At 44.5% G+C, this 26,374-nt stretch overlaps 2 non-coding genes across 2 annotated transcripts; one reads left to right on the top strand and one right to left on the bottom strand.

The window, feature by feature from the left end:
- Positions 1-9,426: 9,426 nt before the first annotated feature.
- Trnat-ugu (transfer RNA threonine (anticodon UGU)) lies at positions 9,427-9,500 on the bottom strand. The gene has a single exon. It is a non-coding gene; the product is annotated as a tRNA-Thr (tRNA).
- Positions 9,501-10,978: 1,478 nt separating this feature from the next.
- Trnat-ugu (transfer RNA threonine (anticodon UGU)) lies at positions 10,979-11,052 on the top strand. The gene has a single exon. It is a non-coding gene; the product is annotated as a tRNA-Thr (tRNA).
- The last annotated feature ends 15,322 nt before the right edge of the window (positions 11,053-26,374 follow it).

Raw genomic sequence — 26,374 nt, 5'->3', positions numbered from 1 at the left:
TGTTAACGAAAATTTTCTTACATTCTTTGTTGTCATTCTAAGCAGTCAGATTGCGTAATAATACTAGTCAGGGCCAGCCGTTTACGAGACTTGCGTAACCGGACATACAGCTATTAAAAATATTTGCATTCATATTTATTTCAATTAAGCCCCCATGCAATAACTAGAATAGTAAAACTACTGTAGGCTACAACAGACTGCCATAAGTAAGTGTAGAGCACAGTGGTTTTACTAGTAGCTTTGGTCAGTTACGGCGGTAACCGCGTTACTAGAGCTTTAGATGAGTTGTACACCTATCGGGTCACAACGGACTCGCATTCGGAAGGACGACGGTTCAAGCCCTCATCCGGTAATCCTTATGTGGGTTTTCCGTGATTTCCTTAAATCGCTTCAGGCAATTGCTGGGATGGTTCCTTTGAGAGGGCACGGCCGATTTCCTTCCCCCTCCTTAGCTAGTCCAATGGGACCGATGACATCGCTGGTCTCCTCCCGCCAAACCAACCAACCTATCAGCGTTACCTCATAACGATCGCATTCTTAACGTATACGATTAATGTCTTACCGCATTCCCCTGAGAACCAAAAGCGGTGAACCATCTAGAAACTGAATGAGGATATATAGAGGGACGAGCAACCCTATGAAACATTTTTATATACATAGTTATCCTCCTGTACGTTACTTCAAAATAAACAGTATTTATAGCAAAACTGAAACTGTCAATTTTTAATTCAGATTTTACTTGCAAATTGTTGATTTATAGCGTAAAACAGAGGTATATTGTAGTGAAAATAAAGAAGGCGACACGCATTTATCATTTAGCGCTATAAGATACAATTTCCTCACAAAAAGGTAAAATAAAAAGAAAACACAAAACAGATATGTATCAAGCATTGCTTCAATACTTCGTCGATCTATTATAAAAAATGTTTCTGTTATTCATAAACAACTTTCACATTTATCAATAATAACAGGAAAGTCTTGCCTTTGATTATAATGAAGAACGTTCTACTGCCTACAAAATAAAAACAATAACTGTACACTGAAGCGCCAAAGAAACTGATATAAGCATGCGTATTCATATACAGAGATATGTAAACAAACAGGATACCGCGCTGCGGTCGGCAACGTCTATATAAAGCCTAGATTACACGACGACATTGGGTTGCGCTACTCGTTGCCTGGAATGAGTTGCACGCAAATGGTTTCATATTGGCTGTAGACACGGCGAAACCAGTTTCGTCGTTTCGTGGGTTCCTGAGTCGTATCTGAAATAGAAGTTTTGGGAGCTGCACGTCGCACGAGTTGTGATGCAGTTAAAGCTTGTTGCGTGGAATCGCTACATAAGAAAAAAAAATAAGAAACGTGTTTCGATTCGTGACTGGATGAAGAAAAGACGTCAGCTTGGTTGCTCAGAATCCTTGCTGAAATAATTTGTAATGGAAGACCCAAGAAGTTCTTTTAATTATCTTACACTACTGGCCATTAAAATTGCTGCACCAAGAACAATTGCAGATGATAAACGGGTTTTCATTGGACAAATATATTATACTAGAACTGACATGTGATTACATTTTCACGCAATTTGGGTGCATAGATCCTGAGAAATCAGTACCCAGAACAACCACCTCTGGCCGTAATAACGGCTTTCATACGCCTGGGCATTGAGTCAAACAGAGCTTCAACACGATACCATAGTTCATCAAGAGTAGTGACTGGCATATCGTGACGAGCCAGTTGCTCGGCCACCATTGACCAGACGTTTTCAATTGGTGAGAGATCTGGAGAATGTGCTGGCCAGGTCAGCAGTCGAACATATTCTGTATCCAGAAAGGCCCGTACAGGATCTGCAACATGCGGTCGTGCATAATCCTGCTGAAATGTAGGGTTTCGAAAGGGTAGAGCCACGGGTCGTAACACATCTGAAATGTAACGTCCACTGTTCAAAGTGCCGTCAATGCGAACAATAGGTGACCGAGATGTGTAACCAATGGCACCCCAAACCATCACTCCGGTTGATGACGAATACACACTTCCAATGTGCGTTCACCGCGATGTCGCCAAACACGGATGCGACCATCATGATGCTGTAAACAGAACCTGGATTCATCCGAAAAAATTACGTTTTGCCATTCGTGCACCCAGGTTCGTCGTCGAGTACACCATCGCAGGCGCTCCTGTCTGTGATGCAGCGTTAACGGTAACCGCAGCAATGGTCTCCGAGCTGATAGTCCATACTGCTGCAAACGTCGTCGAACTGTTCGTGGAGATGGTTGTTGTCTTGCAAACTTCCCCATCTGTTGACTCAGAGATCGAGACGTGGCTGCACGATCCGTTACAGCCATGAGGATAAGATGCCTGTCATCTCGACTGCTAGTGATACGAGGCCGTTTGGATCCAGCACGGCGTTCCGTATTACCCTCATGAACCCACTGATTCCATATTCTGCTAACAGTCATTGGTTCTCGACCAACGCGAGCGTCAATGTCGCGATACGATAAACCGAAATCGCGATAGGCTACAATCCGACCTTTATCAAAGTCGGAAACGTGATGGTACGCATTTCTCCTCCTTACACGAGGCATCGCAACAACGTTTCACCAGGTAACGCCGGTCAACTGCTTTTTGTGTATGAGAAATCGCTTGGAAACGTTCCTCATGTCAGCACGTTGTAGGTGTCGCCACCGTCGCCAACCTTGTGTGAATGCTCTGAAAAGCTAATCAGTTGCGTATCACAGCATCTTTTTCCTGTCGGTTAAATTTCGCGTCTGTAGCACGTCATCTTCGTGGTGCAGCAATTTTAATGGCCAGTAGTGTAGAATGTCACCAGAACTGTTCACGCTTCTTCTAAATGGAGATCATTATGCAATAAGGAATAAAGATACTGTAATGAGTGTAGCACTGTCGCCAGAATGAAATTACGTATCACATTGCGTGCATTACAATCGAGAACACTCGGCATGCAATATGATGCGGTTTTAGTTGTTGATGACGCTTTTTCAGTAACACCAATAATTATTTACATTAACAGTAATAATTATTAACATTAACAGCAGTAATTATTCGAAGCAGGCTGCATTAAGAAGAGAATGGTTTGCAAACTACTCTCTTGAAGATAGATCTATACAGTGGCAATATTTCAAAATTCAAACATATGTGAATGGGGAGCACTGCTGCGACGTTTTAAATAGGAGAATATTGAATAAAGAATACAGCTTCTTGATTTGTGTAGCCTTCCGTCCTGTCAACAAAATTCCTTTAAATAAATGTTGGCCAACTCGAACTATGGGATTTTAGTCTTGTAGACGAGAGCATTTTCACAGCTAGAATTTTATTTGCTTGTATTTTTCTTAATTCAGTTGTATATGTGCTCCTAATTCAATAAATTTTGCCCTGCAGCTCAGATATTGTCAACTGTCTGTGTTCTGATCGCACGTGAAGGTCTCAGAAGCAGCAATATATTGCTTATTTTTGTAATCAGCATCACTGAAATCCCACAAACACCTATGCAAAGCATAAATGTCCCAAAAGCGAACATTATTCTCCGGTACTCACTGCATATTTCAGTTTGTCTGCACTCTACGAACGCACATAACCTAAAACTCATGCAACTAGTGTCGCCGAAGTTGGAACACGCCGAAAGTGTTTAGCTTCACCGACGATTTGAGCAAACGCGTTGCGTGCATGCGCAGTGGCCGGCAGTACAGTTGCCTGCAACCTAGTGTCGTCCTGTAAACTAGGCTTAAGACAACAAGTGTCTATCGCAATTGTTAGATCGGTTACTGCTGTTACAGTGGCAGGTTATCAAGATTTAAGTGAGTTTGAACGTGGTGTTACAGTCGACACATGAGCGATGGGACACAGCATCTCCGAGGTAGCGATGAAGTGGGATTTTTCCTGTACGAACATTTCAGGAGTGTACCGCGAATATCAGGAATCCGGTAAGACATCAAATCTCCGACGTCGGAAAAAGATCCTACAAGTACGGGACCAACGACGAGTGAAGAGAATCGTTCAGCGTGACAGAAGTGAAACCCTTCCGAAAATTGCTGGGCTATCAAGAAGTGTCAGCGTGCCAACCATTCAACGAAACTTAATTGATATGGGCTTTCGGAGCCGAAGGTCCACTCGCGTACGCTTGCGGGTATGGAAACAACCTCATGAATCTGATGGACCCTGCATGTCAGCAGAGGACTGTTCAAGTTGGTGGAAGCTCTCTAATGGTGTGGGGCGTGTGCATTTGAGGCGATATGGGACCCCTGATATGTCTAGATACGACTCTGACAGGTGAAATGTACGTGAGCATCCTGTCTGATCACCTGCATCCATTCATGTCCATTGTGCATTCCGACGGAGTTTGGCAATTCCAGCAGGGCAATGCGACACCCCACACGTCCAGAATTGGTACAGAGTGGTTCCAGGAACACTCTTCTGAGTTTAAACACTTCCGCTGGCCACCAAACTGCCCAGGCATGAACAATATTGAGCATATCTGGGATGCCTTGCAATGTGCTGTTCAGAAGTGATCTCCACCCGCTCGTACTCATACGGATTTATGGACAGCCCTACAGGACTCATGGTGTCAGTTCCCTCCAGCACTATTGCGACATTAGGCGAGTCCATGCCACGTAGTGCTGCGGCAATACTGCGTGTTCGCGTGGGCCTTACACGATATTAGGCAGGTGTACCAGATTCTTTGGCTCTTCAGTGTGTAACGCGGCATTGACCACCAGGGGAGAAGGAGGCGCAGAGTATTGTGTTGCAGTTATGAAATGAAATAGAAATTCTGACATCGATCGCAACCGGGCGTTGAAATGAATTCAGTGGCGACAAGTGAAAATCTGTGGGAGAGCGGGACTCGAAGCCGGATTTCCGCTTTACGCGAGTGGTTGCCTTAACCGCTACGACTGTCCTTGCACGCTTCCCGCCCAACCCAAATTCCAAACATGCCGCACAGTACTTCCGCAGCGCTCCCTGTCCACCAAAGTCATTGCTCGCAGCCTCACGCTCATTCCACGAGTCCGATCGAGAGAGTGGATCCGCACGGAAATGATCTTTAATGTCCGAAAGAACAGATACCGTACATATACAGGGAGTATCAAAAAGAATTATCCGATTTTAAAAAATCATCACTATTGTGTTATTTGTGATATATGCGTGAGCAATGTAGTGTTGGAAAGAGCAAACTCTCGAATTTTACATGGTTCCCGCTAGATAGCAGCAGTGTGCGCCCACTTGAGTTCTAGCAAAAATGGTGTAGGGACAACAGAAACCGTTTTGTGTTCTACGTTTTGCGCAGTGTGAGGTACTGATAACTATTCAGCGTATGGTATGGATCCTCCTACAGTACAGAGCGTTAGACGATGGCACGAACAATACCGACAAACAGGTTGCTTGTGTAAAGAAAAATCGCCGGGCCGTCCCTAGTGCCTGACACAGACGTCGAATGCATCAGCCACAGTTTCACAAAGAGTCCGCAGAAATCCGTTCGCCGTGCAGCTCGACAGTTCAACATGCCCTCGATGTCCGTCTGGCGTGTGTAAAGGTGAACCGTCATAATGTGAGAATATGAGTACGGAACAACCACATGAAGTTGTACAACATGGGAGGGACTCTCAATATTTAATGTGTTTTGCGCAGTTTTATGGGAAAATATATATGGTCCAATTTTCTTTGCCGATAACACTGGTACAGGAAGCACATATCTCGATATGCTTGAGAACTTTCTTTCTCCACAGTTGGAGACTGATCCGAACGACTTCACTTACAAACAGGGTGGTACACCGCCACACTGGAATCTCGAAGTGCGGGAATTTTTAAATCAGAGGATTACTGAACGATGGATCAGTCGCACTGGACCAAATGACTCAGCCTTACATTACTGGCCTTCAAGGTCACCGGACCTGATTATATGTGCTTATTTATTGTGGGGGTTTATAAAAGACTCTGTTTATGTGCCTCCGCTGCCAACAACAATGAATGAAATGAGACATCGCGTAACAGTAGCTGCGGAAGCTGTAATTCAAGACGTGCTCGCTATAGTGGGGGAACAGTCTGAATACCGCATTGACATATGTCGTGGAACTCAAGGCGGGAGTACTGAACACCTATGGAAAGTTATGAAAAAAAATTCTCAGTTTCTCGTTAATCAAAATGTTTATTAGTTTCAGAAATATACTCTACTGGCCGTTAAAATTGCTACACTAAGTAGAAATAAAGATGATAAACGGGTATTCATTGGACAAATATATGATACTAGAACTGACATGTGATTACATTTTCACGCAATTTGGGTGCATAGATCCTGAGAAATCAGTACCCAGAACAACCACCTCTGGCCGTAATAACGGCCTTCATACGCCTGGGCATTGAGTCAAACAGAGCTTGGATGGCGTGTACAGGTACAGTTGCCCATGCAGCTTCAACACGATACCACAGTTCATCAAGAGTAGTGACTGGCGTATTGTGACGAACCAGTTGCTAGGCCACCATTGACCAGACGTTTTCAGTTTGTGAGAGATCTGTGCTGGCCAGGGCAGCAGTCGAACATTTTCTGTATCCAGAAAGGCCCGTACAGGACCTGCAACATGCGGTCGTACATTATCCTGCTGAAATGTACGGTTTCGCAGGGATCGAATGAAGGAAAGAGGCACGGGTCGTAACACATCTGAAATGTAGCGTCCACTGTTCAAAGTGCCGTCAATGCGAACAAGAAGTGACCGAGACGTGTAACCAATGGCACCCCATATCATTACGCCGGGTGATACGCCAGTATGGCAATGACGAATACACACTTCCAACGTGCGTTCACCGCGATATCGCCAAACACGGATGCTGTAGACAGAACCTGGATTCATCCGAAAAAATGACGTTTTGCCATTCGTGCACCCAGGTTCGTCGTCGAGTACACCATCGCAGGCGCTCCGGTCTGTGATGCAGCGTGAAGGGTAACCGCAGCCATGGTCTCCGAGCTGGTAGTCCATGCTGCTGCAAACGTCGTCGAACTGTTCGTGGAGATGGTTGTTGTCTTGCAAACGTCCCCATTTGCTGACTCAGGGAACGAGACGTGGCTGTACGATCTGTTAGAGCCATGCGGATAAGATGCCTGCCATCTCGACTGCTAGTGATACGAGGCCGTTGGGATCCAGCACGGCGTTCCGTATTACCCTCCTGAACCCACCGATTCCATATTCTGCTAACAGTCATTGGATCTCGACGAACGCGAGCGTCAATGTCGCGATACGATAAACCGAAATCGCGATAGGCTACAATCCGACCTTTATCAAAGTCGTAAACGTGATGGTACGCATTTCTTCTCCTTACACGAGGCATCACAACAACGTTTCACCAGGCAACGCCGGCCAGCTGCTGTTTGTGTATGAGAAATCGCTTGGAAACGTTCCTCATGTCAGCACGTTGTAGGTGTCGCCACCGGCGCCAACCTTGTGTGAATGCTCTGAAAAGCTAGTCATTTGCATATCACAGCATTTTCTTCCTGTCGGTTAAATTTCGCGTCTGTAGCACATCTTCGTGTGGTAGCAGTTTTAACGGCCAGTAGTGTAGACGTGCCAAATTGGATGATTCTGTTTGATACACTCTGCATAAATTGTGTTGCCAGTTGAGTAGCAGTAACGGCAGAGTGGGTCGGTCAGTGGTGTAGTCAGTGGATGCCACAAGAGTTTGCATCCACCAGGTATATTTTGACCCTTCTAAAGCTACCCATCTCATCTGACTGCAGATGTGACAGCGAAATGGAAATGCGAAGGAACAACCTATGCCAAGACTAGGTACCCATCACGGACTGATGGACAGGGGCCGTCGAGCGTTGCGGAGGGCCATTGAAAAACAATCACATGAAATCACTGGAAGGAAGCGGTACCAGCAGTCCACCTAGCACAATGACTGAGCGTAGGGAGTTCAAAAGAATGTGGTACTATGGTCGAGCAGCTCCTCATAAGCTGCACATTTCTGTAGCCGCTGCTAAACAACGCCAGAGGTGGTGTGGAGCGACGTCATTGGCCAGTGGATGACTGGATACGAGTGATTTGGCGTGATGAATCATGCTATGCCTGTGGTAATCCTGTTGAAGGGATTTGGATTTGGCGATTTCCGGAGTGTGTTACTTGCCGTCACGTATAGTGTCAACAGAGAAGTATGGAGAAGTTGGTAGTGTTACAGTATGGCGGTGTTTTTCGTGGTCATTGTGAGGTCCCCATATTTCACTCAAGGGGGGACGTATGCGAAGTTGCAATACTTTGAAAAAAAAAAAAACCTTATAAAGTACAAAGTCTTCAAGGCAGTGTGACTAATTTGGCACAGTTCCTAAGAAATGTTATATCGATACACACACATGCTTATTCAAGTTATATGTTTTTAGTTATAAAGAACTGAAATGTTTTCAACAAGGTAAGTACAGATGTTCCTTTTTTGAAAAATCTGTCTGAACGAAATTAAAGTATTTTTGTACAAAGATTGATATATCGTTATTAAAATCTATCAGATTGTATAGATAATATATATGTAAGTGACTCTTGCTAGCTACAGGTGTGTTCTTATATAGATAATATATAACTGATATGTACATATAAGATAAACAAAAAGAGTGAAATACTTACTTTGTAGTTAATGAGTGGATGACATAAAACATGTCATAGTTGTTACAAGACTAAGAAACTGAAATATTTACTATGTAATAAAGAGGCGACTGAGGTCAGAATGCCGTAGTTGTTCTGAAGTGATATCAATGACAATCTTTCTGTTCTACACATTTCTAAAAAAGGGTTACAGATGGGTCTCGTTGAACAATTACGGATTGACGTATACAAACTAAAATCACCTCAGAAAATCCTTGACGAACAAGCTGAAACAACGTAGAACTTTTTCTTCCAGGATTTCCAAGAAATCTTGGCACTGAAGTACCACTAATAAGACCTACTCATCCTCTTGCATAAATTATATTTTCTCAGTCTTGTAACGACTATGGCACTCTGAAACTCAGTCAGTCCTTGATTACGTAGTAAACATTTCACTCTCTTACTCTCGTAACAACTATGAAATGCTAGAACTCACGCATTCTTTAATTACATAGTCCATAGTCCATATTTGTTTATCTGATGTGTATCTTTTCAGTCCATATCACTTGTATATCGTCAATACAAGAACACACCTGCAGCTAGCAAGATTCAGTTAAATACAAGGTGAACATTAATAGAACCGACAAACAGCAGTGAAGGACTCCTGACTGGAAATGGAGGAAGAAAGATCCTCTGAACATGTGTCTGGAAATGCATCGTTGCCACGGTAGCTGGCGCTGAAAGAACAGATACCATCGGTGACCATGCAGCTCGTTAGAATGAAATTACAACGAAATGAACACCCTTAGCTGCTTACAGGCGTGGACATACGTTAACGGGGACAGATGAAAACGTGTGCCCCGACCGGGACTCGAACCCGGGATTTCCTGCTTACATGGCAGACGCTCTATCCATCTGAGCCACCGAGGACACAGAGGATAGCGCGACTTAAAGGATTTATCTGTGGCACGCCTCCCGTGAAACCCACATTCTCAACGTCTTGTCCCGCACTACATTCGTAGTGCCCCCGCCCATTATACTCATTACTCGCGGCGCGTTGCTGATTCCCGGTCGGGGCACACATTTTCATCTGTCCCCGTTGACGTATGTCGACGCCTGTAAGCATTCTAACGAGCTGCATGGTCACCGATGGTATCTGTTCTTTCAGACATGTCCGAAAGAACAGATACCATCTTGGTACATACAGGGTGTTACAAAATGGTATGGCCAAACTTTCAGGAAACATTCCTCACACACAAAGAAAGAAAATGTGTTATGTGGACATGTGTACGGAAACGCTTACTTTCCATGTTAGAGCTCATTTTATTACTTCTCTTCAAATCACATTAATCATGGAATGGAAACACACAGCAACAGAAAGTACCAGCGTGACTTCAAACACTTTGTTACAGGAAATGTTCAAAATGTCCTCCGTTAGCGAGGATACATGCATCCTCCCTCCGTCGCATGGAATCCCTGATGCGTTGATGCAACCCTGGAGAATGGCGTATTGTATCACAGCCGTCCACAATACGAGCACGAACAGTCTGTACATTTGGTACCGGGGTTGCGTAGACAAGAGCTTTCAAATGCCCTCATAAATGAAAGGCAAGAGGGTTGAGGTCAGGAGAGTGTGGAGGCCATGGAATTGGTCCGCCTCTACCAATCCATCGGTCACCGAATCTGTTGTTGAGAAGCGTACGAACACTCTGACTGAAATGTGCAGGAGCCGGCCGCGGTGGTGTAGCGGTTCTAGGCGCTCAGTCCGGAACCGCGCGACTGCTACGTCCGCAGGTTCGAACCCTGCCTCGGGCATGGATGTGTGTGATGTCCTTAGGTTAGTTAGGTTTAAGTAGTTCTAAGTTCTAGGGGACTGATGACCACAGATGTTAAGTCCCATAGTGCTCAGAGCCATTTGAACCATTTTGAAATGTGCAGGAGCTCCATCGTGCATGAACCACATGTTGTACTTGTAAAGGCACATGTTCTAGCAGCACAGGTAGAATATCCCGTATGAAATCATGATAACGTGCTCCATTGAGCGTAGGTGGAAGAACATACTGACGAAACTAAAATGAGCTCTAACATGGAAATTAAGCGTTTCCGGACACATGTCCACATAACATCTATTCTTTATTTGTGTGTGAGGAATGTTTCCTGAAAGTTTGGCCGTACCTTTTTGTAACACCCTGTATATAGTTAAGGCTCACCGGCCACTTGACCATCATCTTCTCCTGTGCGAATGCACAAACAGTGCCCGAACTCTTACAGGAATCGGCAACGCGCCGCGAGTAATGAGTATAATGGGCAGGGGCACTACGAATGTAGTGCGGGACAATACGTTGAGAATGTGAGTTTCGCGGGAGGCATGCAGGAGATAAATCCCTGCAGTCGCGCTATCCTCTGTGTCCTCGGTGGCTCAAATGGATAGAGCGTCTGCCATGTAAGCAGGAGATCCCGGGTTCGAGTCCCGGTCGGGGCACACATTTTCATCTGTCCCCTTTGACGTATGTCGACGCCTGTAAGCAGCTAAGGGTGTTCATTTCATTGTAATACCCTGTAGGACCAGGTCCTCCAAAACCTGGTACACGCACAGTCCACCGCCTTCCTCTGAAAGGGCCCATGATCACAAAAACGCCCAAAAAGGGTTAAATGTTGTGTGACGTGGCTGGTGTCCGTAACGGTACTTGTTTTGATATAGCCGTGCTGGCTCCCCACCGTTTCCATCTACTTGGCCGTGCACAAACACCGCCTCGGCTTGTTCTCGACATGAATGCCGGACCATTCTGCCGCTTACACAGGCCCCCACTACCGCATGAGTGGTCGACTGTGAAGAGCGGGCAAATTGAATAGCTGGGCGGCGGCCATTAGAATGGTAAACTGACGCGCGGAGTTCGAATGTTTATACATCGCTTTTGGTTATAAAATGCCTTCCCTTGAGTTAGGTCACAAAGATAATGCCTCATTTAAATAAGTTACTACAATATACTTTTTAATTTATGAACAAACAGCAACTAGTCACTGTTTATGAATTTATCTTACGTACTACATGGAATCTGCCGTAGCTAAAAGTTATGTACCCGACCCCTAGCATTTTTCGTAGTTCATTTACGACAGATGTACGCAAAATGCATCAAAATACTCGAAGATTTGCCCACTATATTAATACATATTTTCTGACTCTACTACCTTGCTTTAGATTTTACGACGAGAAGTGCGTTATATATGGCATGGTGCTTTGGCAACTCACGACCAAATTATCAAGTTTCAACCTAACCTCTACCATGAAAACACAACCGATCAGCCAACTTTCTTCAAAATGATCAGAACATATAACATGGTATTCTGTCGGTCGGAAATCTTGCCCCCTGACAGCGTGTAACCATTTTTGTAACAGCTGTGGTTTTGAGAAAGGAAACCTGCAAATAGATGCACAGACATTATGATAATACCGTGTTACAAAGACATTTATTAAGCAAGTGCACTGACAAACAAAACAACTTAAAATATCCACATACCTGTGAAATGTAATACTCGTTCCTTTCTCGAATTTATTTGTACAATTAATCGCTGCACAACTCTTCACCATTGTACTTCTTTTGATTGGAACGTACAGACAGTTGAATTACGAGTAACAAATATACAACGTCAAATCAGGGTCTTCATAAACAACAATACTACACAACACATCAGACTACAACCACTATAATGGCGTCCAGCCGAAGGTTCAAATTACCCCGCGACTGCAGCGCCATCAGTGAGTCTAGTTATTTTTTTACAAGGTCTTTGCGCTTACACTACGCTGCGTCAATCACACAGCCTGCAACACACAAGGAACACACGGCACATGGTCAGAGGAACTGTCATTCGTCAGCGCTATCTTCCGTGGCAACGATGCATTTTCAGACACATGTTCAGATGACTCTGTTTCCTCCATTACCAGCCAGGACTCCGTCCCTGCAGTTTATTGATTTTATTAGTAGTCAAACTGTACATTATCTGTACTTCTAAATTGTTATAATCTAATACAATGCATCTCAGGTCAAAGATCATAATGCAACAAGTGCTTTATCTATTGTAAGCATAGTCTTTGTATTTGCATCCAATATGAAACCAAATGCAGCTAAAAATTGTGTGTATTTGTGTGTACACCTGATAATGTACATTTTGGGAATGGATTTGCTGTGGATACCACGATGCAGTGCACTGCAACTACCCAAAACGTAGCATCTCCGTTTCATTACTAATTTTCCGTACTTTCGCCAGCCCCATCACCAAAGCGTCTAGCTAGACGTGATCCGCGCGTAATGCTCCTGTAACGTCTCCATCTGATGATGAGATTCTAGTGGACCTATAATAAATCGAATCTAAAATTCAAAAAGAGCGACTGGTTTCATATTTATGCCCAAACAAATCGCCAAAATAACATATTCTGTCGTATTATCCGCAAAGAAGACGTGCACGAGTGCCATTACACACGCAGTATGGAATGTTGAGATGGAAGTCACCCGTAATGGGTCTTGATGAGATGGACTGGACCTCCGTCAGCTGTTGCTAACTACAGCTCGTTCTAGCCGCCCACACTGCGTCCGGTTCGCACCGACTCACATTCTATGGCACAAATTAACAGTAATTATCAGCCACGTGGTCTTTACATGTCACTTTTCACACTTCCCCTGTGACTCGTGGCTTACATTACAACAGGCCTTGTCCAAACGTCCGCATGGCCACTGCATCAGTGAAGATGAAATGATGCGAAATGATATCGGCGCAAACACCGTTCAGAAATGATGGACCTGCAATGTAAACGAGTCTGAAGACCGAAATCGATTCGAATTTCGTGCTTTTCGTGAGCAGTCACCTCTACCATCGGTCACCTGAGCAGTGGTATATCGTGTCATTGCATCTTCATTGATTTCGTGCCAATCCACCCATCATAAATTCAGTGAATTTATTTCAGCTCGTGCAAAAGATGAGGCAGTTAGGACAGGTCGCCCCACATATTTCTTTATTTATTTCCTGTTTATTTAGCCTGAGTAGAAAAAAATGGTTCAAATGGCTTTAAGCACTATGGGACTTAATATCTGAGGTCATCAGTCCTTTAGACTTAGAACTACTTAAACCTAACTAACCTAAGGACATCACACACATCCATGCCCGAGGCAGGATTCGAACCTGCGACCGTAGCAGCAGCGCGGTTCCGGACTGAAGCGCCTAGAACCGCTAGGCCACAGCGGCCGGCTATTCTGAGTAGACTAGGACCTTTAGACCCTCTCTTTGATCAAACCAGAAACAGCTTACATAAGAAATTACCAAACCATTTTCAATTTCTAAGCATACTTCTGCTTAAGTTGTACATCTGAGAAATCATTGCCAACACAAATAATAACAGTGAATAATTATAATAAATTACATTAATAATAATAATAACGAACATTAATAATAAGAAGATCATTGATTATTTCAGCACATTTGAAGCCCCGTTTTGGATCGCCAGAAACAGAAGTGATAATGACGAGGAGAAGACTGACATGATAGTGACAATGGCTGTTAAGAGAGAACAGACTTTTAGTAGCGGACTTTGTGCCAACGAATGGGACAAGTGGTGGGGGAGGGGTGTTGAGAAAAGCGATTGCAGATAAGTAGATGACAGAGACAACAATTATGACAGAAACTGGCATAATGGCTGTCTTTTGGAGTTTGAAAGGAATTCAGTTTCTTTGATTTTTGAAGAATACCATTCTAATCTCAGGTTCCTGTTACAGAAGATAATTTTGCGGAGATATGTAGACTGAAAAAACAAAATTTGTACCAACGCCGGTATTTGAACCAGGGTCTCCAGTTCGCAGCCGGAGACCCACTCGTGTACCCTTGCAGACTGCATGACACAAATCTTTATGCCTCGCCTGGGCCCGTCAACATCGACATGGGACTGTTAATGACTGGAAACATGTTGTGTGGTCGGACGAGTCTCGTTTCAAATTGTATCGAGCGGATGGACGTGTACGGGTATGGAGACAACCTCATGAATCCATGAACCCTGCATGAGAACAGGGGACTGTTCAAGCTGGTGGAGCCTCTGTAATGGAGTGTGGCGTGTACAGTTGGAGTGATATGGGACCCCTAATCCGTCTAGATCCGATTCTGACTGGTGGCACGCACGTAAGCATCCTGTCTGATCACCTGCATCCAATTATGTCCATTGTGCATTCCGACGGACTTCGGCAGTTTCAGCAGGACAATGCGACACCCCAAACGACCAAAATTGGTAGAGACTGGCTCCTGCATCCAATTATGTCCATTGTGCATTCCGACGGACTTCGGCAGTTTCAGCAGGACAATGCGACACCCCAAACGACCAGAATTGGTAGAGACTGGCTCCAGGAAAACTCCTCTGAATTTAAACACTTCCGCTGACCACGAAACTCCCCAGACATGAACATTATTAAGCATATCTGGGATGCCTTGCAACGTGCTGTTCAGAAGAGATCTCCACCTCCTCTTTCTCTTACGGATTTACGGACTGCCCTGCAGGATTCATGGTATCAATTCCCTCCAGCACTACTTCGGACATTAGTCGTGTGCATGCCATGTCGGCCGGCCGGTGTGGCCGTGCGGTTCTAAGCGCGTCAGTTTGGAACCGCGTGACCGCTACGGTCGCAGGTTCGAATCCTGCCTCGGGCATGGATGTGTGTGATGTCCTTAGGTTAGTTAGGTTCAAGAAGTTCTAAGTTCTAGGGGACTGATGACCTCAGTAGTTAAGTCCCGTAGTGCTCAGAGCCATTTGAACCATTTGAACCATGCCATGTCGTGTTATGGCACTTCTGCGTGCTCGCGGGGGCCCCTACACGATTTTAGGCAGGTGTCAGTTTCTTTGGCTCTTCAGTGTATATCAAGAACGACTAAATAAATCAGGATACGATATTCCATGAGTTGCAGAAGACAATGTGGTAAATTTTATGACGCACGAAAGTAACTTTTAAATTAGCTGCCGAAAAATGACAGCGACTCCGTTCATTTATTTTATTTTTTCCTCCTTCTTAATGGAACTACATTCTTTCTTGTGACATTGAAAAGAGCCTTCGAAGAGCACTTCAGCGTCATAACATGTGTGGAACTTGATCAGATAGTGACAAAACCAGTAACCTCCTCCAATTCTTTAAAGATCCGAAATCCCATGTATGAAACAGCTTCAAAGAAATAATAAATTGAAAGACGTAATGCTTGATGCCGAAGTTTTACTCTACGAACAGGAATAATGTAGTATGCGATAAACTTTAGTCCTTTCATAATTATCTAGGGCGGGTCCAATAGAAAAAGTTTCGAAAAGGTTTGAAATTATTATACAGGGTGTCCCATTTATCTTGACCACCATAAATAACTGTTTGTTCAGATGCAAATTACAAAATGTTTCTAGCAAATGTTCTTTAGCGGTCAGGTGGACATCAATCAGCATCATTGCCTTCGTTGTAGCTTTGTTTTTTACAAAGATATGAACAGCGGCATGACTTTTTAAAATGGCACCCTGTATTTTTTAATCGGTAATTCATTTTCTTCCCTAAAGACCTCTTCAAAATTGTATCACACTGTACCATTCACTGAAACACAACGTTATTAATTACACAATACAACATAGACTTTGAGCCCGGGCTCACAAACTCGTCCACTTCCTGGAGTTCTCACAAAACAAATGAAAACTAAGTAAAAACATAAGACAAAATTGACTTTGACTCTCCTGTACCATTGCCCAGGAGTAGAACATTCAAGGGTGCTCAAAGTGGTGATCCTGGACACCGATACACTGGTGCATTCGTTGAATGAAAGAATTATTTACTTCTTCCAATGTTGTTTGCTGAAGAGAATTACAAGCAAGCACGATACGTTCCTGCATGTCCTCTGGAGTTATTGGAATATCACGATAGACAACGTTTTTAATACATCCCCAAAGAAAAAAGGATTTAAATCAGGAGACCTAGCAGGCCAAGTAACTGTTCCTCCTCGACCAATCCATCTGGAACGATACCTTCGGTTCAGAACAGGATGTGCTTGACATCCATCGTGTTGATATCACATAAGCATTCTGGTTCTTAGCGGCATTTCATCCAGAAGGGGAGGAAGAATTCGTCTGAGGAAGCTGGCATACGCTGTGCCTTTTAGACTACCATTGATGAAATAAGGGCCAATAATTGTAGTACCAAGCGTCCCACACAAGACGTTAACTGTCCATTGACGCTGATGTTCCACCTATCTAAGCCATCGTGGGTTGTCACTAGACCAATAATGCATGTTCCTTGTATTTACCTATCCTTTGTTTGAGAAGGAACATTCATCGATAAATTGGAGAAGAAGTTCGGGTTGGCGAGGATTTACTACTGTGCCCACTGACAGAACTGTACACAATTCCGGAACTCATTCCCATGCAATTCTTGATGTAGGTGTACATGATAAGTATGGAACCGGTGACGTGTAAGAATACGATATACACCGGTTTTAGGAATGCCAATCTCGTGTTCAAGCTGTCGTTGCTCACATGTGGATTCATAGCTACTGAAACGAGAACAGTGACTTCGGCAGCTTCGTCTGTGCGAGTGCTACGCCGATTCCCATTTCGTGAAGCGTCGCAAGACGAGAAAACATCCGTTGGGAAGGTGGGTTCTTGTCAGGATATCGCTCTCTGTACAGTTCCGCTGCCTGCGTAGCATTTCGCCTACCTTCAACAACAACAACAACAACAACAATAAAAGAAACATTATGTGGATGCAGTTTGTAGGAAGGACAGCCTTTATTGTATGCCTACTCTACACAACAGTATTTAAAAGAACTTCTGTACCAAATGTACCAATACATAACAAAACAGTATTGCTATTACTGTTCTGCTAACTTACATTCCCCAAAGATGAGTAGCATTTCTACCTTCTCTTCGTTGGTGTACATTCTATTCACGCAACTCTTCAACTGACGATGGTTGACGGGTATGCATTCTACTTATGTTTACATTTGACCTCTTTCAACGTCAGCACGTGGATGTGTTCCATTATCCCGAGTACCTGCATTAAGCGCTGGGAGCGTCAACGTCAATGTTGTGTTATGTAATTAATAACGCTGTGTTTCAGTGAATGGTTCACTGTGATACATTTTTGAAAAGGCCTTTAGGAGAGAAAATGAATTACCGAATAAAAAGTACACAGTGCCATTTAAAAAAAGTCATACCGCTGTTCACATCTTTGTAAAAAACAAAACTACAACGAAGGGAATCATGCTGACTGATGTCCCCCTGACGGATATGATATATGGAACACCCTGTATATTAGCAAAAATCAGCAAAAATACAGAACTCCATTTTAAAACATTCTTTTATAAGAGAAGATCCAGGCGTATCGTCCCTATTTAGTTCTCGCACAACTGCAAAGATGAGTAATATAGATTGTTGAGAATTACTATCAGAGTCTATACCGAATTTGTTGCTCTTTTATCCATAATATGCAGTGGACTCTTCAAGCAGAAAACCGTGCCCAGTGACTGGAAGAAAACAGTCACTTCCGTCGAGAACAAAGGTAGAAGAAGTAAGTATTCCAGAAAACTACCGTCCAGTATCCCTGACATCGATTTGCTGTAGGATCTTAGAATATATGCTGCGCTCAGACTTAATAACGTATCTCGAACAGAATTACCTCCTCAATGCCAACTAGTATGGATTCAGAAATGCCCTGTTCTACCATGATATCCTGAGATTCATGGATCGAGGCAGTCAGGTAAATGCAGCGTTCCTTGATCCCCGAAAAGCATTTGACTCAGTACTGTGGCGAATCAAGCGCAATTTGTGACTCGATTAAAGATACGTAGGTAGGACGCAGCATGTTTTCTTGGATGGAAAGTCATAAACAGATGTAGAAGTAACTTCAGGTGTGGCTCAGTAAGTGTGTTGGGACCCTTGCTAATGCTGTAAATTAATGACCTTGCACGCAGTATTAATAGCAGCCTCAGACTGTTCGCTGACGATGCATTCACTACGAGAGCTATTCGGAAAGTAAGGAACGATTGGTCACGAAATGCAAACCACAGAGAAAATTCGATGAAGCTTTGCACAGAAGTGTTGCTCACAGATAGCTTCACGTCGCTCTTTTCAGTTCTGAGCGCAAAGTGAGCGCGTAAACAAACCTAAAGTGGTTCAAATGGCTCTGAACACTATGGGACTTAACTGCTGAGGTCATCAGTCCCCTAGAACTTAGAACTACTTAAACCTAACTAACCTAAGGACATCACACACATCCATGCCCGAGGCAGGATTCGAACCTGCCACCGTAGCGGCCGCGCGGTTCCAGACTGTAGGGCCTAGAACCGCTCGGCCACTCCGGCCGGCTAAACAAACCTTGACAAGGGAGTATCCCCCACAAAGTATGGGTGTCTACCGAGAGATTTCTCCTGATTTCATGCAACCCCACATAACGTAACTGTCATGCAGTTCCCTCTTCGTGATATTTTTGAGGTGCACACTGCAGGGGTAGTGAAGATGCACCTGCAACATTTTTTATCACTCACCATACAGCCCGGACTTGGCTCCCTCTTATTTTCATCTCTGCTCAAATGAATCGTTGGCTGTGAAGACAACATTTTGGCGCAGACAACGAGTTGAAGTCTAGCGCAGAAAATTGTCTAAAAGAACAGAAGGCTGCCTTCTTCGACGACGGTATTGGAAAGTTGGCACAGTGCTACGACAGATGACAGGCGACTGTGTAGAGAAATGACTGACAGGTGTAGGTAACTGTTGTGAACAAAACAGTTTCCATTTTCACTGTGGTTTCCTAACTTTCCGAACAGCCCTCGTATAACGAGGGGTTGAGAAAGCTGCACAAATATTCAGTTCGATCTTGATAAGATATTAAAGTGTTGGCAACATGCTTTAAATGTTCAGAAACAGAAAATCTTTGCATTTCACAGTATACTATGACTACACTTTCAATAAGTCACAACTGAAGCCGTTCGACTCATACACTGAAGCGCCAAAGAAACTGGTATGGGCATGCGTATTAAAATACAGAAATATGTAAACAGGCAAAATACGGCGCTGTGGTCGGCAACGCCTATTACGACAAGAAGTGTCTAGTGAAGTTGTTAGGTCGGATACTGCTGCTACAATGGCAGGTTATCAAGATTTAAGTGAGTTTGAACGTGGTGTTAGAGTCGGCGCATGACCGACCGGACACAGCATCTCCGAGTTCACGAAGAAGAGGGGATTGTCCGGTTTGACCATTTCACGAGTGTACCGTGAATATCAAGAATCCGATAAAACATCAAATCTCCGACATCACTGCGGCCGGATAAAGCTCCTGCAAGAACGGGACCAACGACGACTGAACGGTATCGTTCAACGTGACAGAAGTGCAACCCTTTCGCAAATTGCTGCAGATTTCAATGTTGGGCCATCAACAAGTGTTAGCGTGCGAACCATTCAACGAAATATCATCGGTATGGGCTTTCGGAGCCGGAGGTCCATCGTGTACCCTTGATGACTGCACGACACAAAGCTTTACGCCTCACCTGAGCCCGTCAAAAAAACACCGGTATTGGACTGTTGATGACTGGAAACATGTTAGCTGGTCGGAGGAGGCTCTTTGCAAATTGTATCGAGCGGATGGACGTGTACGTGTATGGAGACAACTTCATGAATCCATGGACCCTGCTTACTAGCACGGGACTGTTCAAGCTGGTGGAGGCTGTGTAATGGTCTGGGAGGTGTACAGTTGGAGTGATTGGCACCCCTGATACGTCTAGATACGACTCTGACAGTGACACGTACGTAAGTATCCTGTCTGATCACCTGCATCCATTCTTGTCCATTATGCATTCCGACGGACTTGGACATTTCCAGCAGTACGATGAGACACGCCATACGTCCAGAATTGGTAAAAACTAGCTCCAGGAACACTCTTCTGAGTTCGAACATTTCCGCTGGCCACCAAACTCCCCAGACATGAACATTATTGAGCATATCTGGGATGCCTTGCAACGTGCTGTTCAGAAGAGGTCTCCACCCCCTCGTACTCTTACGGATATGTGGACAGTCCTGCAGGATTCATGGTGTCAATTCCCTCCAGCACTACTTCTGGCATTAGTCGAGTCCATGTCACGTCGTGTTACGGCACTTCTGCGTGCTCGTTTGTTCTACATGATATTAGGCAGGTGAGGTAAACCAATTTCTTTGGCTCTTCGGTGTGTAAATACATGGGTGTAACTATTTGTAGGGATATGATATGCAATTGTCGCATAGGGTCAGTCGTAGGTAAGGCAGGTAACATAATTCGATTCATTGGTAGAATACTGGGAAAATGCAGTCAGTCTACAAAGAATATTTCACACTAAATACTCGTGTGACCCATCCTAATGTATGGGACCCACACCGATTAGGAGATTGTTACGGAGATGCTGAAGGAAATAAACTGACAGTCGCGCGGCGAAAGACGTAAACTATCCTGAGAAAGCCTACTTACATGACTCTAGGAATATACTAAAATCCGTTACTTATCTTTCCCGTAGGGACTGTACGTACAAGATTAGACTAATAAAAACGTGCACAGAGGTATGTAAGCATTTAATCTTAGCGCGGTAAATACATAAATGGAACGGTAAGGACTCCTAATTTCCGGGCGGGAAGGAGGGCCTGGTCCCCGTCACGAATCCGCCCGGCGGATTTGTATCGAGGTCTGGTGAACCCGCCAGTTTGTGGATGGTTTTTAGGCGGTTTTCCATCTGCCTCGGCGAATGCGGGTTGGTTCCCATTATTCCGCCTCAGCTACACTATGTCGGCGATTGCTGCGCAAACAAGTTCTCCGCGTACGCTTACACCACCATTACTCTACCATGCAAAGATAGGGTTACACTCGTCTGGTGTGAGACGTTCTCTGGGGGGGTCCACCGGGGGCCGAAGCGCACAATAACCCTGGGTTCGGTGTGGGGCGGTTGGGGGGGGGGGTGAAGTGGACTGCAGTAGTCGTCGTGGGGTTGTGGACCACTGTGGCTGCGGCGGGGACGGAGCCTCTCCGTCGTTTCTAGGTCCCAGGTTAACATACAATACAATACGATACAAGGAGTCCTAACAAGGGAACCTCCCCATCGCACCCCCCTCAGATTTAGTTATCAGTTGACACAGTGGATAGGCCTTGAAAGACTGAACACAGATCAATCGAGAAAACAGGAAGAAGTTGTGTGGAACTATGAAAAAAATAAGCAAAATATACAGACTGAGTAGTCCATGCGCAAGATAGGCAACATCAAGGACAGCGTCAGCTGAGGAGCGCCGTGGTCCCGTGGTTAGCGTGAGCAGCTGCGGAACGAGGGGTCCTTGGTTCAAGTATTGGCTCGAGTGAGAAGTTTTTTTTTTTTCAGACTGTTATCTGTCCGTGATCGTGTGTCAATTATCAAAGTTCAGGCACTCACACATAATCAACTTCGCACTCCAAAATTCCAGGACATGTTCAGATTTGCTTGGACATATGCAGGATTTGACGGTCTACACACGGAAAAATTTGAAAACGTTAAAAACATATGTTTTGACAGAGCACAGGGAAAACTGTGCGACTGTGAAACTGTTGTATTCATTTGTTGCAGTTTATGTGACAAACTCTTTATGTTTTCATCACTTTTTTGGGAGTGATTATCACATCCACAAGAAAACCTAAATCGGGCAAGGTAGAACTTTACCCATTCGCCAAGTGTACAAGTTAGGTGGGTCGACAACATATTCCTGTCATTTGACTCTCATGCCGTCACCATTGTCGTATAGAATATATCAGACGTGTTGGAGGAATCAATTGACCTATGACCTTGCGATCAAATGTTTTCGTTTCCCATTGGAGAGGCACGTCCTTTCGTCTACTAATCGCACGGTTTTGCGGCGCGGTCGCAAAACACAGACACTAAACGTATTGCAGTGAACAGAGACGTCAATGAACGAACGGACAGATCATAACTTTGCAAAAATTTAGACACTAAACTTTTGACTAGAGGGAAGACTTGAACCAAGGACCTCTCGTTCCGCAGCTGCTCACGCTAACCACGGGACCACGGCGCTCCTGAGCTTACTCTGTCCTCGATGTTGCCTATCTTGCGCATGGACTACTCAGTTTGTATATTTTGCTTATTTTTTTCGTAGTTCCACACAACTTCCTGTTTTCTCGAGTGATATGTGTTCAATCTTTCAAGGCCTATCCACTGTGCCAACTTATAACTAAATCTGAGGGGGGTGCGATGGGGAGGTTCCCTTGTAAGAAGCAGTAGAATGGGAGATACCTGCGGCTGTGCGCTTCACACTGCTTTGCAAAGTATAGGTGTAGCTGTATGAGGAGCGTTCAATAAGTAATGCTACGTATTTCTGTCTCTGGCAGTTTCGGTAGAAAAAATGCGGAATTTGCTGTGGGACATCGTGGAATATACCCGCTTCAGCCTCTATAGTTTCATGAAGTTCCGATGACTGGGGGTGCTATACAAGGCATTCAAAATGGCGTCAGTAACAGAGGTGTGTTCCATACAGAGAGCTGTCATTGAGTTTTCTTTTGGCGGAAATCCAGAGCACCGGAGATATTCATAGGCGCTTGCAGAATGTCTACGGAGACCTGGCAGTGAGCAAAAGAACCGTGAGTCGTTGGATTAGGCGTCTGTTATCATCGCAACACGGTGGCGCAAACGTGTCCGATCTGCCGCGTGCCGGCCTATAGCATAGAGCTGTGACTCCTGCAGTGCTGGAACGTGCGGACACTCTCATTTGAGATCATCGGCGGATTACAAGCGAAGTCCTCGCTCCTCAACAAGACGTCTGCGACAGTAGTGCTGATACACTCGCCCACCAGTTGGGGCATTCTGGGGTATGTGCCCGCTGGGTTCCTCTCCACCTGACAGAAGGCCGTAAAGAGCAACGAAGGCCCACCTGGGCAGAATTACTTGCACGTTACGACGCTAATCGTGGCAATGTTTTGTCGAACAGCGTCACAGGCGATGAAACATCCACGGAGTGGTGCTGCGCCACCTCTCCTCCGAAAAAAAAAAAATGCTTAGAGGGCGCTCCTTCAGCCGGTGAAGTCATGGTGACGGTCTTCTGGGACTCTGAAGGGATAAATCTGTTCGATGTCCTCCCTCATGGTGCAACGATTCACTCTGAAGTGTATTGCATAACCATCAGCAAACTGAACAAACGACTTCAGCGTGTTCGTCGCCACAAAAATGCAAACGAACTTCTTGTTCTCCACGATAACGCGAGGCCTCACAGAAGACTGCACACCCGAGAGGAGCTCACAAAACTTAATGCAATTTTGTCATATGATGACATGTTGGAGACCGTGGCTGTTTTTGAAGACAAATGTTGATGGTGTCAGGACAGCAACCAGCCACAAATTTACTTTGAGTTCCTTTATTCAAAGGAAACCGTTACCGGTTTCGAATCGTTGCGATTCATCATCAGACGGTTTACACGCTTTCTTTCTGACATTTGGTGTGTTTTTTATACATTTCACGACAATTAATGTATAAAAAACACACCAAATGTCAGAAAGAAAGCGTGTAAACCGTCTGATGATGAATCGCAACGATTCGAAACCGGTAACGGTTTCCTTTGAATAAAGGAACTCAAAGTAAATTTGTGGCTGGTTGCTGTCCTGACACCATCAACATTTGTCACAAAACTTCATTGGACTGTTCCTGCTCATCCCCCCTACAGACTGGATCTCACAACTTCCGACTTCCATCTGTTTGGACCAATGAAGGACGCACTCCACAACAAGCAGTATGTGAATGACGGGGCGGTTATTGATACAGCAAGACGTCAAGACGTTAGTTCCGACGTCGGCCAGTAGAGTTGTGCTACGCAGGCACCTGACAGTGCGGGAACAATATAGATATAGAATTGGAATCCAGAATAAATCCAGCCTGCTTTCGGAAAAAAGATGTGTTGCATTACTTACTGATCGCTCCACGCAGATGTTGCTAATTCACCATACTGATTCGATTGGATCTGAGTCACCTTCCCTGCGTCACAAGCTAGCACACTGCGCGATAACCTGTATGGGCAGATATAAAGGACGATAAGGTAAACATATGAGTAATGCAAATATATTGACAGGAACAGGATGCAGATAGAAGAGTAATCAGCTACCAGTGGTAATGTGTGGTTTGAAAATACCTTCAGCCCCTAAAATAAATATACATTTCTGTTTTTATGTGCGCTACTCCCCTCTCTTTATTTCAAGCAATTTCAGTCACCTGAAGTGTACACACGTTTTCAGGCCACTGGCGTTGCTTCCCATAAATTTAGACAAAAGCGTGTGGAAAATATAAACTGTATTTATTCTGTAGCGTACAGGCGTAATCTCAAAATTACGAATATAACAAAAACTAGCGACCCTACACAATCAATTGAAAAACTTTCTTCTATTTACTGATCTTTCCGCTTTGCACAAATACGAGGGTCACTCCAGAAGAGATGCACACTATTTTTTTTTTAAATCCATCTCTTATTCTACATGTTTGAAAGTTTTACAGTGTGTAGATACATCCTTTAGGAACAATATTTTCGTTTCTCTACATAATTTCCATCTCTCTCAACGCCTTACGCCATCTTCAAACCAGCGCCTGTATATCCGCACGGTAAAATTCTGGACCAACCTGTCGGAGCCACTATTTGACAGCGTGCACAAGGAAGTTATCATCTTCAAACCTTGTCCCACGAAGAGAGTCGTTCAGTTTCCCAAAGAGATGATAGTCACATGGAGCCAGGTCAGAACTGTGAGGCGGGTGTTTCAGTGTTGTCCACCCGAGTTTTGTGATCGCCTCCATGGTTTTTTGAGTGAAATGTGGCCGTGCATTGTCGTGCAACAGAAAAACATCCTGCTTTTTCCGATGTGGTCGAACACGACTCAGTCGAGCTTGAAGTTTCTTCAGTGTCGTCACATATGCATCAGAATTTATGGTGGTTCCACTTGGCATGATGTCCACAAGTAAGAGTCCTTCGGAATCGATAAACACTGTAGCCTCAACTTTTCCAGCAGAAGGTGTAGTTTTGAATTTTTTTTTTCTTGGGTGAATGATGCCACTTCATTGATTGCCCCTTCGTCTCTGGTGAAAAATGATGGAGTCATGGTCCATCATCTGTCACAATTCTTCCAAGAAATTCATCTCCACCATTCTCGTACTGTTCCAAAAGTTCGCTGCGTATCGTTTTTCTTGTTTCTTTGTGAGCCACTGTCAACATCCTGGGAACCCACCTGGCACAAACCTTTTTTAACGCCAACACTTTCAGTATTCTGCAAACACTTCCTTTCCCTATCCCAACGTAGTGTGACAATTAGTTCACAGTGATGCGTCTGTCAGCAGTCACCAATTCGTTAACTCTCTGCACATTGTCTGGAGTGTGTGCAGTACGAGGCCTGCCGCTCCCAGGACAATCCTCAATATTGCCGTGCCCGCCTTCATCACGTAACCTGCTTGCCCACCGACTAACTTTACTGCCATCGACAGCAGCATCTCCATACACCTTTTTCAACCTCTTGTGGATGTTTCCACTGTCTCGTTTCCACAGCACAGGAGTTTTATGACAGCACGTTGCTTCTGACGAACGTAAAGTGTAGCAGCCATCTTGAAGACATGCTGTGACGGCGCCACTCTCGGGGACAGGTTGAACTAAGTTTGAAAACAAGCGGGAAGGATGTATCTACACACTGTAAAACTTCCACAATGCAGAATGAAAAGTGTATTTTTACAAAAATAGTGTGCATTTCTTTTGGAGTGACCCTCGTATGTTTCGAATATGAAATAATCAA

This window comes from Schistocerca cancellata, chromosome 3 (genome assembly GCF_023864275.1).
Source record: "Schistocerca cancellata isolate TAMUIC-IGC-003103 chromosome 3, iqSchCanc2.1, whole genome shotgun sequence".
Classification (NCBI taxonomy): Eukaryota; Metazoa; Arthropoda; class Insecta; order Orthoptera; family Acrididae; genus Schistocerca; species Schistocerca cancellata.
The sequence above is the reverse complement of the archived record's forward strand: the minus strand, read 5'-3'. Positions and strand labels throughout refer to the sequence as shown.